The sequence below is a fragment of the Vicia villosa genome, linkage group LG4, assembly GCF_029867415.1.
Source record: "Vicia villosa cultivar HV-30 ecotype Madison, WI linkage group LG4, Vvil1.0, whole genome shotgun sequence".
NCBI lineage: Eukaryota > Viridiplantae > Streptophyta > Magnoliopsida > Fabales > Fabaceae > Vicia > Vicia villosa.
In genome coordinates, this window is record NC_081183.1 from 35404939 (window position 1) to 35419433 (window position 14495).

Below are 14495 nucleotides of genomic sequence, written 5' to 3' on the forward strand. Positions count from 1 at the left end.
ATCCTTAACTTTACAATGGGTAGCAACAAAATTTACCACTGTTAAAAAAAACCGAGAGTTGAAATAAGTGTGGCACACAATATAATATAGAAGAATACTTTAGATACAATTTTTTAATGTGATTTTTACTATTTTTCAATGAAAATATAATAAATATATAATTTTATCTTATACATATAAAAATTTCTCTTATTTTCACTCTTTAAATTATGTTAAAATACACTTATCATATTTTCATTGACAAATAGCATAAACTACAACTAAAAAATTGGAGGTAAGTATTCTTCTATAATACTACATTCTAATCAAAATTAAAGTTTGTGTTACACATTATAAATATATTTTAAGGAAAAACATTTTTTTGATATAAATAAATAATAATAAAAGGATAATATTTTGTCATCGATTTTAGGAAGTGATTGAGAAGTGAAATAAATTGAGAGAAAATATCAGTCTCTTAAATAATTTAATTCATCAATTAAGACTATTAAATTAAATCAAATTATAGAATAAGATTTGGAAGTACTCAATAAGATTGAGAAGTAAAAACCATTATCACATCTTTTGTATTGTGTTGTCCGTTCACTAGGATTGCCGCCGTAAGGGGGTGATTATCTCTTCTGTAAAGCAGCATCATGAAACCATCATATAGCGAATTTTGTGTGTTCTCAGTTTACTTGGATTGCCGTCGCCATAAGGGTTCAAACTTTGAACTCTACGGTTCTCTTCATCCTTACGTTCGCACATGATGAATATCTCTCCTGCAACCATTGCATCCTCGCCGGTAACCTTGCCGGAAGAACTTATCGCAGAGGTATTATCCTTGCTTAAAGTAAAATCACTTTTGCGATTCAAATGTGTGAACAAGTCATGGAACTCACTCATCTCCGATCCATTCTTCGTCAAAATGCACCTCATTAAATCATCACGAAACCCACACATTCTTCATTCCCTCACATACTTATCGAGTACTTCCAATTCCAAAATTGGCCTACAGAATCTTTCCATACTACACAGTTTGCTCGAGAATCCCTCCATCAATCTCTTCCCAAAAGATTCTATATACTTGATGGAAAAGTGTTGTCATATTATTGGTTCCTGCAATGGATTGACTTGTTTAGTCACTTCTCCCCGATATCCTAAGTGTGAGATAGAACTCTATATATGGAATCCAGCAACCAGATGTTTGTCCCAAAAACTAGACTCTTGGTACCATGATCTTAATTTCTTGTTTAAGTTATCATTCGGTTATGATAATTTAACTGATAAATATAAGGTGGTGGCCTTCCGTTCCAAGCAGGTCCGAGTTTTCACTATTGGTGATAATGTTTGGAGAAATGTTCAAATATTTCCTACCTATCCCTACGAGGATCCCTACACTTGCTGCCAATTGAATGGTGTCTATTTGAATAATAGCCTTAATTGGTTTTCCCTTCGAGGTTTCCGCCCTAATGATTGTTATCGTAGTAGGAATCTTAGTGTTCAACAATTTGTGATCATCTCATTTGATTTGGGAATAGAGACCAATACACAAATTTTGTTCCCTCATGATTTTGATCAAGTGCCAGATGTTCCACCAATTGTTTGCGTGTTGATGGAATGTCTTTGTTTTTCTCACTATTCTAAGGGGTGTGATTTTGTTATATGGCAGATGAAGGAATTCGGAGTCCAGGAATCTTGATTATTGTAATCAATGTGGTATTTTTGAAGTTCATGATATGTTGCCTCTGCATGTCTTTGAGAATGGAGATACGCTGATATTCGCCAGCAATCCTAAACAATTAATTCTCTATAATTGCAGTGAAAATAGAGTAGTAAAGCAAACTACCGTTACAAATAGAATACTCATAAGTTGGTTTAATATCAACAATTATGTTGAAAGTTTGCTTTCACTCATACAATGGAAATGGTAACAATGGTTATACTAGACCACCAGTGTTTGATGGTGAAAACTTTGAATACTGGAAAGATAAACTTGAAAGTTACTTTCTTGGTCTAGATGCTGATCTATGGGATCTTCTGTTGGATGGTTACAAACATTCAGTTAAAGCCAGTGGTGTAAAGCTCACAAGACAAGAAATGACTGATGAGCAAAAGAAGGAATTCAGAAATCATCACAAGTGTAGGACTGTTTTGTTGAATGCTATCTCTCATGCTGAGTATGAGAAGATATCTAACAGGGAAACGACCCATGACATATATGAGTCTTTGAAAATGACTCATGAAGGAAATGCTCAAGTCAAGGAGACCAAAGCTCTTGCACTAATCCTGAAGTATGAAGCCTTCAAGATGGATGATGATGAAAACATTGAGAAGATGTTTTCAAGATTTCAAACTCTAACTGCTGGATTAAGAGTTCTGGACAAAGGCTACACCAAGGCTGATCATGTGAAGAAGATCATCAGAAGCTTGCCCAGAAGATGGGGCCTAATGGTGACTGCATTCAAGATAGCAAAGAATCTGAATGAAGTCTCTTTGGAAGAGCTGATCATTGCCCTGAGTAGTCATGAAATTGAGCTTGACGCAAATGAACCTCAGAAGAAAGGTAAGTCTATTGCATTAAAATCTAATTATAAAAATTGCAATAACGCTTTTCAGGCTGAAGAAGAAGATTCTGAAGAATCAGAATCAGAAGAAGAAGATGAACTGTCCATGATTTCCAGAAGGGTAAACCAACTCTGGAAAAGAAAGCAAAGGAAGTTCAAGAGCTTCAGAAGCTCAAAGAAGCCTGAAAGAGGAGAATCTTCTGGAGGCAGAAGATATGACAAGAACAAGGTTATCTGCTATGAGTGCAATGAGCTTGGACACTTCAAGAATGAATGTCCAAAACTTCAAAAGGAGAATCCCAAGAAGAAGTTTCATAAGAAGAAAGGTCTTATGGCAACATGGGATGATTCAGAATCAGAATCAGACTCTGAAGGCGAGCAGGCAAATCTTGCACTAATGGCCACAGTGGATGATGGATCAGAATCTACATCAGAATCAAATTCTGAAGAGGTATTTTCTGAACTATCTAGAGAAGAGTTAGTTTCCAGTTTGACTGAACTTCTGGAACTCAAGGCTCATCTTGAATCTGAAACTAAGAAGCTTGAATTGGAAAATTCTGAATTAAAAGAAAAAGTTTTAAAATTATCCAACAATGTTGGATCCTCTTCTGATTCAAAAAAGTCCACTCCAAGCCTGAACCATATTCTGAAAGAATATGACTTAAGTTTCAGGAAGTTCTTATCTAGAAGTATTGGCAGAAGTCAGCTAGCTTCTATGATATATGCTGTCTCTGGAAACAAAAAAGTTGACATTGGTTATGAGGGTGAAACCCTATACAAGCTTGATTCTGTGGATGATATGAAAATATCATACAAGCCTCTGTATAATCAATTTAAGTTTGGCCACTCACATGATATTAGGCACACATCACATGCTAAAAGCTTTCACATAACACACACTAAGAAGCATGTGACACAACCTAAGAAATATCATGTAACTAAGGATAAAGATGATCATGTTGTTCCTCCTATTTCTTATAATGCTAAACCCAAGTTCAATCAGAACTTGAAGAAAACTAACAAGAAAGGACCCAAGAAGATGTGGGTACCTAAGGAAAAGATTATTCCTATTGCAGATATCCTTGGCTGCAAAGAAGACAAAGCACAACATGTCATGGTACCTGGACTCTGGGTGCTCGCGAAACATGACAGGAAGAAGGTCTATGTTCCAAGACCCGGTGCTTAAATCCGGTGGAGAAGTCAAGTTTGGAGGAGATCAGAAGGGCAAGAGAATTGGCTCTGGAACTATAAAGTCTGGTAACTCTCCTTCCATAACTAATGTACTTCTTGTAGAAGGATTAACACATAACTTATTATCCATAAGTCAATTAAGTGACAATGGTTATGATATAATCTTCAATCAAAAGTCTTGCAAGGCTGTAAGTCAGAAGGATGGCTCAATCCTATTTACAGGCAAGAGGAAGAACAACATTTATAAGACCGATCTTCAAGATCTTAAGAATCAGAAGGTAACCTGTCTTATGTCTGTTTCTGAAGAGCAGTGGGTCTGGCACAGAAGATTAGGACATGCTAGTTTGAGAAAGATTTCTCAGATTAACAAACTAAAACTTGTCAGAGGACTCCCTAATCTGAAATATCCATCAGATGCTCTTTGTGAAGCATGTCAGAAGGGCAAGTTTTTCAAACCTGCATTCAAGTCTAAGAATGTTGTCTCTACCTCAAGGCCATTAGAACTTCTGCACATTGATCTGTTTGGCCCAGTCAAAACAGCATCTGTCCGAGGGAAGAAATATGGATTAGTCATCGTAGATGATTATAGCCGCTGGACATGGGTAAAGTTCTTAAAACACAAGGATGAGTCTCATTCAGTGTTCTTTGAATTCTGCACTCAGATTCAATCTGAGAAGGAGTGCAAAGTCATAAAGGTCAGAAGTGATCATGGTGGCGAATTTGAGAACAGATTCTTTGAGGAGTTCTTCAAAGAAAATGGTATTGCCCATGATTTCTCTTGCCCTAGAATTCCACAACAAAATGGAGTTGTAGAGCGAAAGAATAGGACTCTACAAGAAATGGCCAGAACCATGATAAATGAAACCAATATGGTTAAGCATTTCTGGGTAGAAGCAATAAACACTGCATGTTATATTCATAATAGAATCTCTATAAGACCTATTCTAAATAAGACTCCTTATGAATTGTGGAAGAACAGAAAGCCCAACATTTCATATTTCCATCCTTTTGGATGTGTATGCTTTATTCTTAACACTAAAGATCATCTTGGTAAGTTTGATTCTAAGGCACCAAAGTGTTTCCTTCTTGGATATTCTGAACGCTCAAAAGGCTACAGGGTATACAATACTGAAACATTGGTTGTAGAAGAATCAATCAATATCAGGTTTGATGATAAGCTTGGTCTTGAAAAGCCAAAGCAGTTTGAGAATTTTGCATATTTTGATATTGTCATATCAGAAGCAGTAGAACCAAGAAGCAAAGCATCAGAAGCTGAGAATCTCAGAAGTAAAGAATCAGAAGATCAAGTTGCAGCTACTTTAGAGAATCTAAGCATTTCTGAAGAACCAACTGTCAGAAGATCTTCCAGACTCACTTCTGCTCACTCAGAAGATGTCATTCTTGGAAAGAAGGATGATCCTATCAGAACTAGATCATTTATAAAGAATGGCAGTCTGAATCAGTAATCAGAATCATCAGATGAAAAGTTTACCTCGCATCAGAAGTTACTTCTTTGTCTAAACAGCTGTCATCAAGTACTTTCTGATGGTGAACACGTGTTTGGACGGTTGGTAAAAGCGTGAGTGAATCTGATGGGACGCCGCCCTAGGTAACTGTGTTAAATAATTTCAATTACCACGTTCTCTCACCTAACGTCACTCATCATTTAATGCTTGATTTTAATTGATTCTGTAACTGTTCATTCTCATAAATGCATTACATATTCTTTTCAAATCCGTCTCTATATATTCCATTCAAATTCATCAGGGTTCTTTTTCGCTCTCTTTTCATCTCCTTTGTTCTTGCATGCACTTTTGCAACCTGTTTGCTATTTTTTCTAACCCTAAGCGAAAACCCAAAAAGTGTTCTAAGAATCTCAGAGCTTCTCAAATGGCTGCTTCATCATCTCAAAATCCTGGCTCTTCTGCTCCTCAAAGCACTCAGATAGAAGAAAAACCTATAGTTCCTATTATCACATGCTCTATTCCCAAAAATGAGTTAGAAGTTATCTGTGAACTCATGGTGGATTTTGATAATATCAAACTACATGAGTAACATCTTAAAGATGATATGATCTTCCAAGGTTGGACATCGTTATTCGCTGAGTTCTGTGGACCTGTTTATCCAGAACTAGTAAAGGAATTCTGGGAGCATGCTGTTGTTGGCCCTAAATCGATTTTATCTTTTGTCCATGGGAAGTTCGTGGTGGTTACTGAAGACATTCTGAGAGTAATGTTTGATCTCAAAACCGCTGAAGGATTTTACGAACTTGATAAAAGAGAAAACTGGGATAATGTTCTGTCTACTCTGTATACAAATGGGAAGTACAACAAGCCTGTCAAATATTTGAAGGAGCTTTATCAAATCTGGACCAAAATTCTTCCAGGCTGTTTCTACCACAGAAAAGCCACTCATTCTGCAGACTTCATCAACAAAGAACAACAATACATTCTATATTGCATTGCCACTCAGAAGAAGGTTGATATCATCTATATCATCTTCAAACACATGTGCAAAGCTGTGAAGGAATCCAGGAATGCCTTCAGAACAAAGAAGAGTAATATTATTCCTTTCGGAAGAATCATTACAAATCTTCTCGTCCACTCCAAGATTGTTGAGGAATTGGAAGCTGAAGGAACCATCAAAGATCTTGATGTTAGTACAGGAAACTGTTTGGATGCTTTCACCTTGAGAAAGATGAATGTCATTAAAACTATCAGTCATGCTCCAACACCTCCTTCCGGAACTACAGACAGAAGAGATCCTGTTCTTGCTGAATTTGAAGAATTCTTCAGAAGTGAGATTTCAGAAGTTAAGACTCAATATCTTAACTCTCTCAACAATGATGAGTCTAAAGAAGTTCCTGTGAAAGTCCAAAGAAAAAGGGCATCTACTTCTAGCACTGCTGTGTCAGAAGAAGCCTCTGAACGTGCTCAAGCTGCTGCTATCAACAAAGAAAGGAGAACAAAAAGAAAGCTTGATCCTTCTTCTGATAATCAGGAAATGGTAAAAGCTGCTACAATTGCTGCTGATAATGCTACTGAGCAAGAAGCTGTTGTTGAAGAAGATGCTGTCCCTGAGCAAGCAGAAGAAGAAGAAGAAGTGGAGGTGAAGAAGAAGAAAAAGAAGTCAAAGACTGTTGTTGTTGAGAAGAAGACAACCAAGAAAAGAAGAAAACTGATCTTAAGAGATTCTGAAGAAGAAGAAGAAGAAACTCAGAATCAGCCAAAAGGCACTGTTCAAAGACCAACAACTCAAAATGTTGAAGGTCAGAAGGCTGCTGATAGTGAGAAGGAGAATCCGGAATCTTCTAGAAGAAGAGAAATCTCTCTTGGGAAGGCAAATATTGTTGAAGTGCCAAAGAGCAAGAAGCAGAGGAAACTGGAGGCTGTGGCTGTGGCTATTCAGAAGGTGTCCAAAGGTATACATCTTTCTGAACCAGATTCTGTTCCTGCTTTACATTCAGAAGTTGCACCAATTAATATTGCTCAAACCCCTGAACCAGTAAATCAACCACAAAAAGCCCCATCAGAATCACCCATCAATGTTCGTGTTCTCACACCTCCCTCTTCCCCTGTAACCAATAATCTTACCCCTTCACTTTCACCTGCTAACAATGATCCAATCCCTCATTCTCCATCCAAAACAAACCCTGCTTCTAACCAAACTTCTGAAAACCCTGTCCTTGAGATTGAACCTCTTCAAACTCTCTTTCCACCTCACACAAATATATCCACTTCTCAACCCCCACCTCATGCTAACTATGAACCCATCTCTTCCCAATCTCAAAACAATTCTCCCTCATCTGACCTACCAGACTCTGCATCACATGAGCAATTGCTCCGTGACTGTAACTACACTCCTAGGCCTCGACCTGAGCCTGCCCTTGTAGTGTTAGATTCTGATAATGAGGCAGAATCATCTTTCTGTCTTGATAGAGAACCTCAACCTTATTCTATACCAACAGCTCTTTTTGCCCGAACACAAATAAGATCCCGCCGAGCATACCCTATTGGTGTAATTTTTGAAATGGTAAAGAGGAATGTCAGAAGAGTCTTTGACACTCTCAAAATAGCTCATCAAGGAGGACTCAATGATGTTGCTATGAGAAGATTTTGGAGATTCTTGAGAAGACAAGCAGATGCTTATTTTCAAGAACTTCAGGAAATTTGCGTAGAACTTGCTCCTCGACCAAATGGTTTTCTGAGGCAGTCAGAAGATTTCTGGTATACTCATCTTGGTGGAAGATTCTGTCTTGAGGAGAGGATGTTTGTTAACGAGCTGCTGGATAACCCTTGCAGAGATATTGTGGTATTGAGACCTCAGTATCCAGTGCTGCTTGGAGATTTCAGATGGTTGTTTGACTTCTTGAGAGCAAATCCTTCTGAGCAGGATCCTGATATGGTAATCCCAGAAGTTGCTGCTCCTCCAGAAGTTGAAAGTCCTTCTGCCCCAAGGAATCTAGCTGCCATTCTGCATGCTCTTGAGAATGGAGATTCTGATCTTCCTGCTCCTGTGTACGGAGAAGATGTTCAAATGGAAGATGCTGATGCTGAAGCTGAAGATCATTCTGCTGAAGAAATTCCTGTTGAGGAAAATCCTTCTGATGATCTCTCTCAGAAGAATGCCATGGAAGCTATGGTGGTCAATGCTGACCCTCTAAACAGAAGTTGTGAGGCTTCTTCTGGTGAACCCTCTATTCTGGCAAGAACTCTAGAGGTCATTCAGAAGAACCAGGCTGAGATAGCTTCTTGGATGAACATACAAGAGGAAACAAATGCTGAGTTCCGCTCTTTCATCCAGAGGCAGAATGAGAGTAATGCTGGGATTCAAGACATGCTAGCCAAGATTATGTCCAAGCTAGGGTAGTCTTAGTGTCTTAGTTGTCTCGTTGTTTCTTGCATCTGTCTTTTTTCATGCATCCTCCATGTACTTCTTTTGGCAAATCAATGAAATCTATCTTCTTCTCTTCCTTTTTTAATTTGTTTTTCATCTGAATCTTTGTTCTTTTTGATGTTATGACATAAAGGGGGAGAAAATGTGATAAATGATCTGATTTATTTTATCAGTTGCTGGGAGAAAGTCTCCACATTTCTAACAAGAACTTGTAAGTTCTGTGTTGTTTAAGTGTTTTGCAGGATTGAAGAAAATCTTAAAAGCTCAACATAAGAAGCAAAACAATAGGGAAAAGCAATTCTGTAAAGAATATGCTCTGAAGATCTGAAGCAAGCTGAGTGTTGTGAAGCTTCAAGATCAGAAGCAAGAAGGAAGAATGCTGTGATATTATGATGATTGAATATACTCTAACTCCTTCTTATTCCTTAAATGTTCTGATGCATGTTTTTATATGCTCTAAAACATTAGGTTTTATGCTCTGATTCATATTATATGTTCTGATGCATATTTTATGTTCTGTTCATTCATGCTCTGACTTTTGTCGTATAGTTTGTTCTGTAACATTTCAGAATGTAGAGATGCTCAGGTGATGCTCTGGTACATTCAACAATGTTCTGATACAATCTAGCATGAAATGATCCAAGAAGAAATTCAAGCTCTGAAGCTGTCCTATGGAAGCAAGAAGCAGAAGCTATGAATGTTCTGAAGATCCAAGCATATGTGATCGTCTCGACTGAAATGGAAAATACTCAGGGAAGTCCTTTATTATAAGTTTCTTCCAGTATTTATTTCAGGGGGAGATTATTTATCTCAGGGGGAGATTGTTAATCTCAGGGGGAGACATATTCACACACTATGTTTATATGCTTATGCAATAACTGTGTAATTGTCTTTAGCCGTCTGACATTCTGATTGCAAATTCATATCATTTATATATGTTTTTGTCATCATCAAAAAGGGGGAGATTGTTTGAACAAGATTTGTTCTGATCAATATTCTTAGTTTTGATGATAACAATGTATATGAATTTTGTATGAGATAATGTGGTACTCTAATACTATGCAATTTCCATTTCAGGAATAATATAAAGAGTATGCAAAAAATCAGCGCAAGAAGCACTGACTCAGAAGGTTCAAAATGCAACATCAGAACATGGTCTGGCAAGACATCAGAAGATGGTCAAGCAGAAGCAGAACATGGTCTATGGAAGCATCAGAAGAACTTGAGATCAGAAGCAGATGCGCTGAAGTTCTCATGGTATCACGCTCAGAAGCACTTCAAGGTCAGAAGACAAGAAGATGCTCTGCACCAAGCTGTATTGACTATGATGATATTCAAACCTTGTATCTACAAAAGATCAATCAGAATCAAGTACAAGATGGCAGGCTACGCTGACTGACAAAAGGAACGTTAGAAGCTATTAACGGCAACGTCAGTAGACACAGTGAAAGCAAGGCTCGAGGTAGTTGACAAAAGAGTGAAACATTAAATGCAATGCTGTACGGAATACGCAAAGCATTAAATGCTCCCAACGGTCATCTTCTCATACGCCTATAAATTGAAGTTCTGATGAGAAGCTGAATACAAGACTTTATGCAAAAACGCTGAAACGTTGTTCAACTCAAAAGCTCTCATAACTTCATCTTCAACCTCACTTATTGCTGTTGTAATATCTTAGTGAGATTAAGCTTAAACTTTAAGAGAAATATCACAGTTGTGATTACAGCTTTTCAGAAGCATTGTAATAACTCTTAGAATTTGTTTACATTAACTTGTAAAGGACTAGAGTGATCAGGTAGATCAGAATACTCTAGAAAAGTCTTAGAGGGTATCTAAGCAGATTGTTCCTAGAGTGATCAGGTTGTGATCAGAAGACTCTAGAAGACTTAGAAGTTGTCTAAGTGGAAAACCATTGTAATCTTGTGTGATTAGTGGATTAAATCCTCAGTTGAGGTAAATCACCTTGTCAAGGGTGGACTGGAGTAGTTTTGTTAACAACGAACCAGGATAAAAATAATTGTGCAAGTTGTTTTTATCTTATATGTTTTGAAACTACACTTAATCAAACCCCCCTTTCTAAGTGTTTTTCTACCCTTCAGAGTCCAGGTACCATGACATGTTGTGCTTTGTCTTCTTTGCATCCAAGGATATTTGCAATAGGAATAATCTTTTCCTTAGGTACCCACATTTTCTTGGGTCCTTTCTTGTTAGTTTTCCTCAAGTTCTGATTGAACTTGGGTTTAGCATTATTAGAAATAGGAGGAACAACATGATAATCTTTAATCTGAGTTTCATGATATTTCCTAGGTTGTGTCACTTGCTTCTTAGTGTGTGTTATGTGAAAGCTCTTGGCATGTGATGTGTGCCTAATATCATGGGAGTGGCCATATTTGAACTGATCATACAATGGCTTGTATGTGATTTTCAAATCATCAACAGGTTCAAATTTTTGTGGGATATCACCCTCATAGCCAACGCCAATCCTTTTGTTTCCAAAAACACCATATATCCTAGAAGCAAGAAGACTTATGCCAATACTTCTAGATATGAACTTTCTGAAGCTCGAGTCATATTCTTTCAGAATATGATTCAGACTTGGAATGGACTTTTCTGAATCAGAAGAAGATCCAACATTATTGGATAATTTTAAAACTTTTTCTTTTAATTCAGAATTTTCCAATTCCAGCTTCTTAGTTTCAAATTCAAATTGCTTTTTCAGCTTTTTGTATTTGATACTAAGATGAGCCTTGAGTTCCAGAAGTTCATTTTGTAAGAACAAGCTTACACTCACAAATGAGTTTTTGATTCATGGCAAACATCACAAGCAACCAAATACAAAAGCATAAATGAATGACTCAAGACAATGGAAGAGTATGAAGCTCAAATCACTCAGAAAATGGTATTGCATCTGTTAGGTCGACCAAGCAAAGCCCTAGGTCGACTCAAAACCAGAGCAAACTCAGCAAAACTGACAAGGTCACTGTTAGCTCGACCTACCCACACTCCCAGGTCGACCTAAACTGAAGAGTTTTTCTCATATCACTGTTAGGTCGACCCACTCACATCTACATGTCGACCTAATCTGAAGAAATCTCCAAAAAGCTGAATCAACTAATTCTAGGTCGACCTAACCTACCAATAGGTCGACCCAACTGGCAACAAATTGAATTTGGCTCATTTTACTTCTGTTAGGTCGACCTAAGACCTAAGGTAGGTCGACCTATCTGCTGAAAACTTCCCAAATCATGTGCTCACTCTGCTCCAACATACCAGCAACTATATATATCATTCCATGTTAATTATTCATCAACACCAACAACTGAAAGATACACAAAGGCTTCTCATCTTCGTTCTTCATCATCTCCAACACAATTACACATAATCATTCTTGCGTTGAGGGTTAGTGATCGAGTTCGATAACGTCCATGGAACGGAATTGAAGATTCCTAGTGGGTGAAGATTTGTGGGGTTTTTGGTGAATAAAATCCGCGGGTTTTGTCCTCCAAGATAGGTATTTCTTGGGGGTTTTTATCAAGAGGTTTCATCGAGGATCAAGCTGAGTGTGAAGAGTGAGGAACTAGGGTTCAAGCAATTCAAGACACTGTAGAAAGGATCAAAGTGAAGCTCTTGGATCACCTTGATCTGGCTCAAGATTAAGGGGAAAGAAGATTCAAAGGATCGACATAATTGGTTTATCGTTTATCGCTTTGTTAATCTTCTTTGTATAAACTGTTTTCATAGTAATGGAAAACTTCCCAATTCCCGTTTGGAATTGGGGGCAGATGTAGTCGTAGCGAGGACGATCGACGAACTGCCTCATCAAATATCGTGTTCCTATCGCCTTTATATTTCCGTTTATGTTTTGTTCATACCTGGTTATAATTACAATTTGATAAACGATTCAGGTGTTAAAATTGTGCATTAAGAGTTTGTCTAAACATCACAATTCATCACACATTAAATCACCATCAATTGAGATTATCACCAAGTGTTTGTCGTTTTGCTTTAACCGTTATCAAAGCATTGCAAACAACGTATATCAAATTAAGAAGTTAATCGATTCTCACTAGAGCGACGTATTGATTCTATAGGGTATCCTTTTATCGCTAATCTCAAACTGTTTTGTGGTTTTCAACACATATACAATCGTTTCAATAGCGGTCCGGAATAGACGCGAGTGGATTCAGAACCGCTTTCGCTTAAAGTTCAAATAATTCCGAAAAACTCTGAGAGATCTATTCACCCCCTCTAGATCCTTAAGCCTAGCGTCTAACAAGTGGTATCAGAGCTCTGGTTTATTCCGTGCTACGTGAAACACTTATTGGAAAGATGGCTTCCGGACCTAAAGGGGCTCACAATAGAGCTCCAGTTTTCAACGGTGAAAACTATGGCTATTGGAAGGACTGTATGTGCGTTCATATCAACGCCATTGATAGGAACATCTGGACAACAATTGTCAATGGTCCTTTTCAGATCACCATGACAAATGTAGCTGGTGCCGTTGTTCCAAAACCAGAAAATACTTGGGATGCTGAAGATGAAAAGAGATACGGATACGATTGGAAAGCGAGAAATATTCTAATCTCAGCTCTAGGAGTTGATGAATACTATCGTGTTTCTCATTGTAGATCCGCTAAAGCTATGTGGGACAAATTGCAAGTTGCCCATGAGGGAACGGATGATGTCAAACTAGCTAAAATCAATACGCTAACTCAAGAGTTCGAACTCTTTCACATGGAAGATGGTGAATCCATCGAAAACATGCAAACGAGATTCGTACATTTGAAAAATCGTTTAAATTATCTTGATAGACCTGTTTCCATTGCTGTTGCTACTAACAAAATATTGAGATGTTTAAACAGGGAATGGCAACCTAAGGTTACGACAATAAAGGAAGCAAATGATCTAAAAACCTTAGACATCACCACTCTCTTCGGTAAACTGGAAGAGCATGAACAACACCTTAAATGCCTTGACATGCATGAGAAAAGAACAAAGAAAGATAAGAACATGGAGAAAGAGGTAAAGAGGAAGTCAATTGCTCTAAAGGCTTCAAGCTCCAAGACCTCAAAGCAAGAGCAAAAGGATAGTGATACGAGCGAAAATGAAGACTCCGATGATGAGGAAATGGGACTGTTTGTGCGAAGATACAACAAATACCTAAAGAAAAATGGGGCAAAACATTCCAACAAAGTCTTGATCAACTATAGAAAGCAATCAAACAAGTACAATCAAGATGAAGATGACAAAGGAAAAATCAAAGGTCCTTGTTTCAATTGCGGCAAAGTTGGTCATTACAAACCGGATTGCCCATACCTTAAAAAGGAAAAGGATAAGAATCAAAGAAAAAGTCATAATAAGTCTAGAAGAGCCTACATAGCATGGGAAAGCGATTCATCTAGTGAAGACTCATCAAGCGATGAAGAAGAATTGGCTAATCTATGTCTCATGGCTCATCAATACAAGAAAAAGAAACATGAAAAGTGTCTTGACATTGCCGAAAGGTTGTGGTTCCTTGATAGCGGATGTTCAAGACACATGACGGGTGACATATCGCTTTTTGTTGAGTTTCATGCGAAGAAAAAGGGATACGTTACTTATGGAGACAACAATCGGGGAGCTATACTTGGTAAAGGAAGTGTAGGTAACCCTTCTACCACAACTATAACTGATGTACTACTAGTAGAAGGACTTAAACATAATCTTTTAAGTATTAGTCAATTGTGCGACAAAGACTTCAAAGTAACCTTTACAAATTCTGATTGCACAATTGAACACTTAAAGAAAAGAGACATTATGTTTAATGGCATAAGAGTAAATAACATCTATATGTTAAATTTGGACGAAGTATCCAAGACAAGT

General features: G+C 37.6%; 1 pseudogene; it reads left to right on the forward strand.

The window, feature by feature from the left end:
- Window positions 1-748: 748 nt before the first annotated feature.
- Window positions 749-1913, forward strand: LOC131597047 (F-box/kelch-repeat protein At3g23880-like; annotated as a pseudogene).
- The last annotated feature ends 12582 nt before the right edge of the window (window positions 1914-14495 follow it).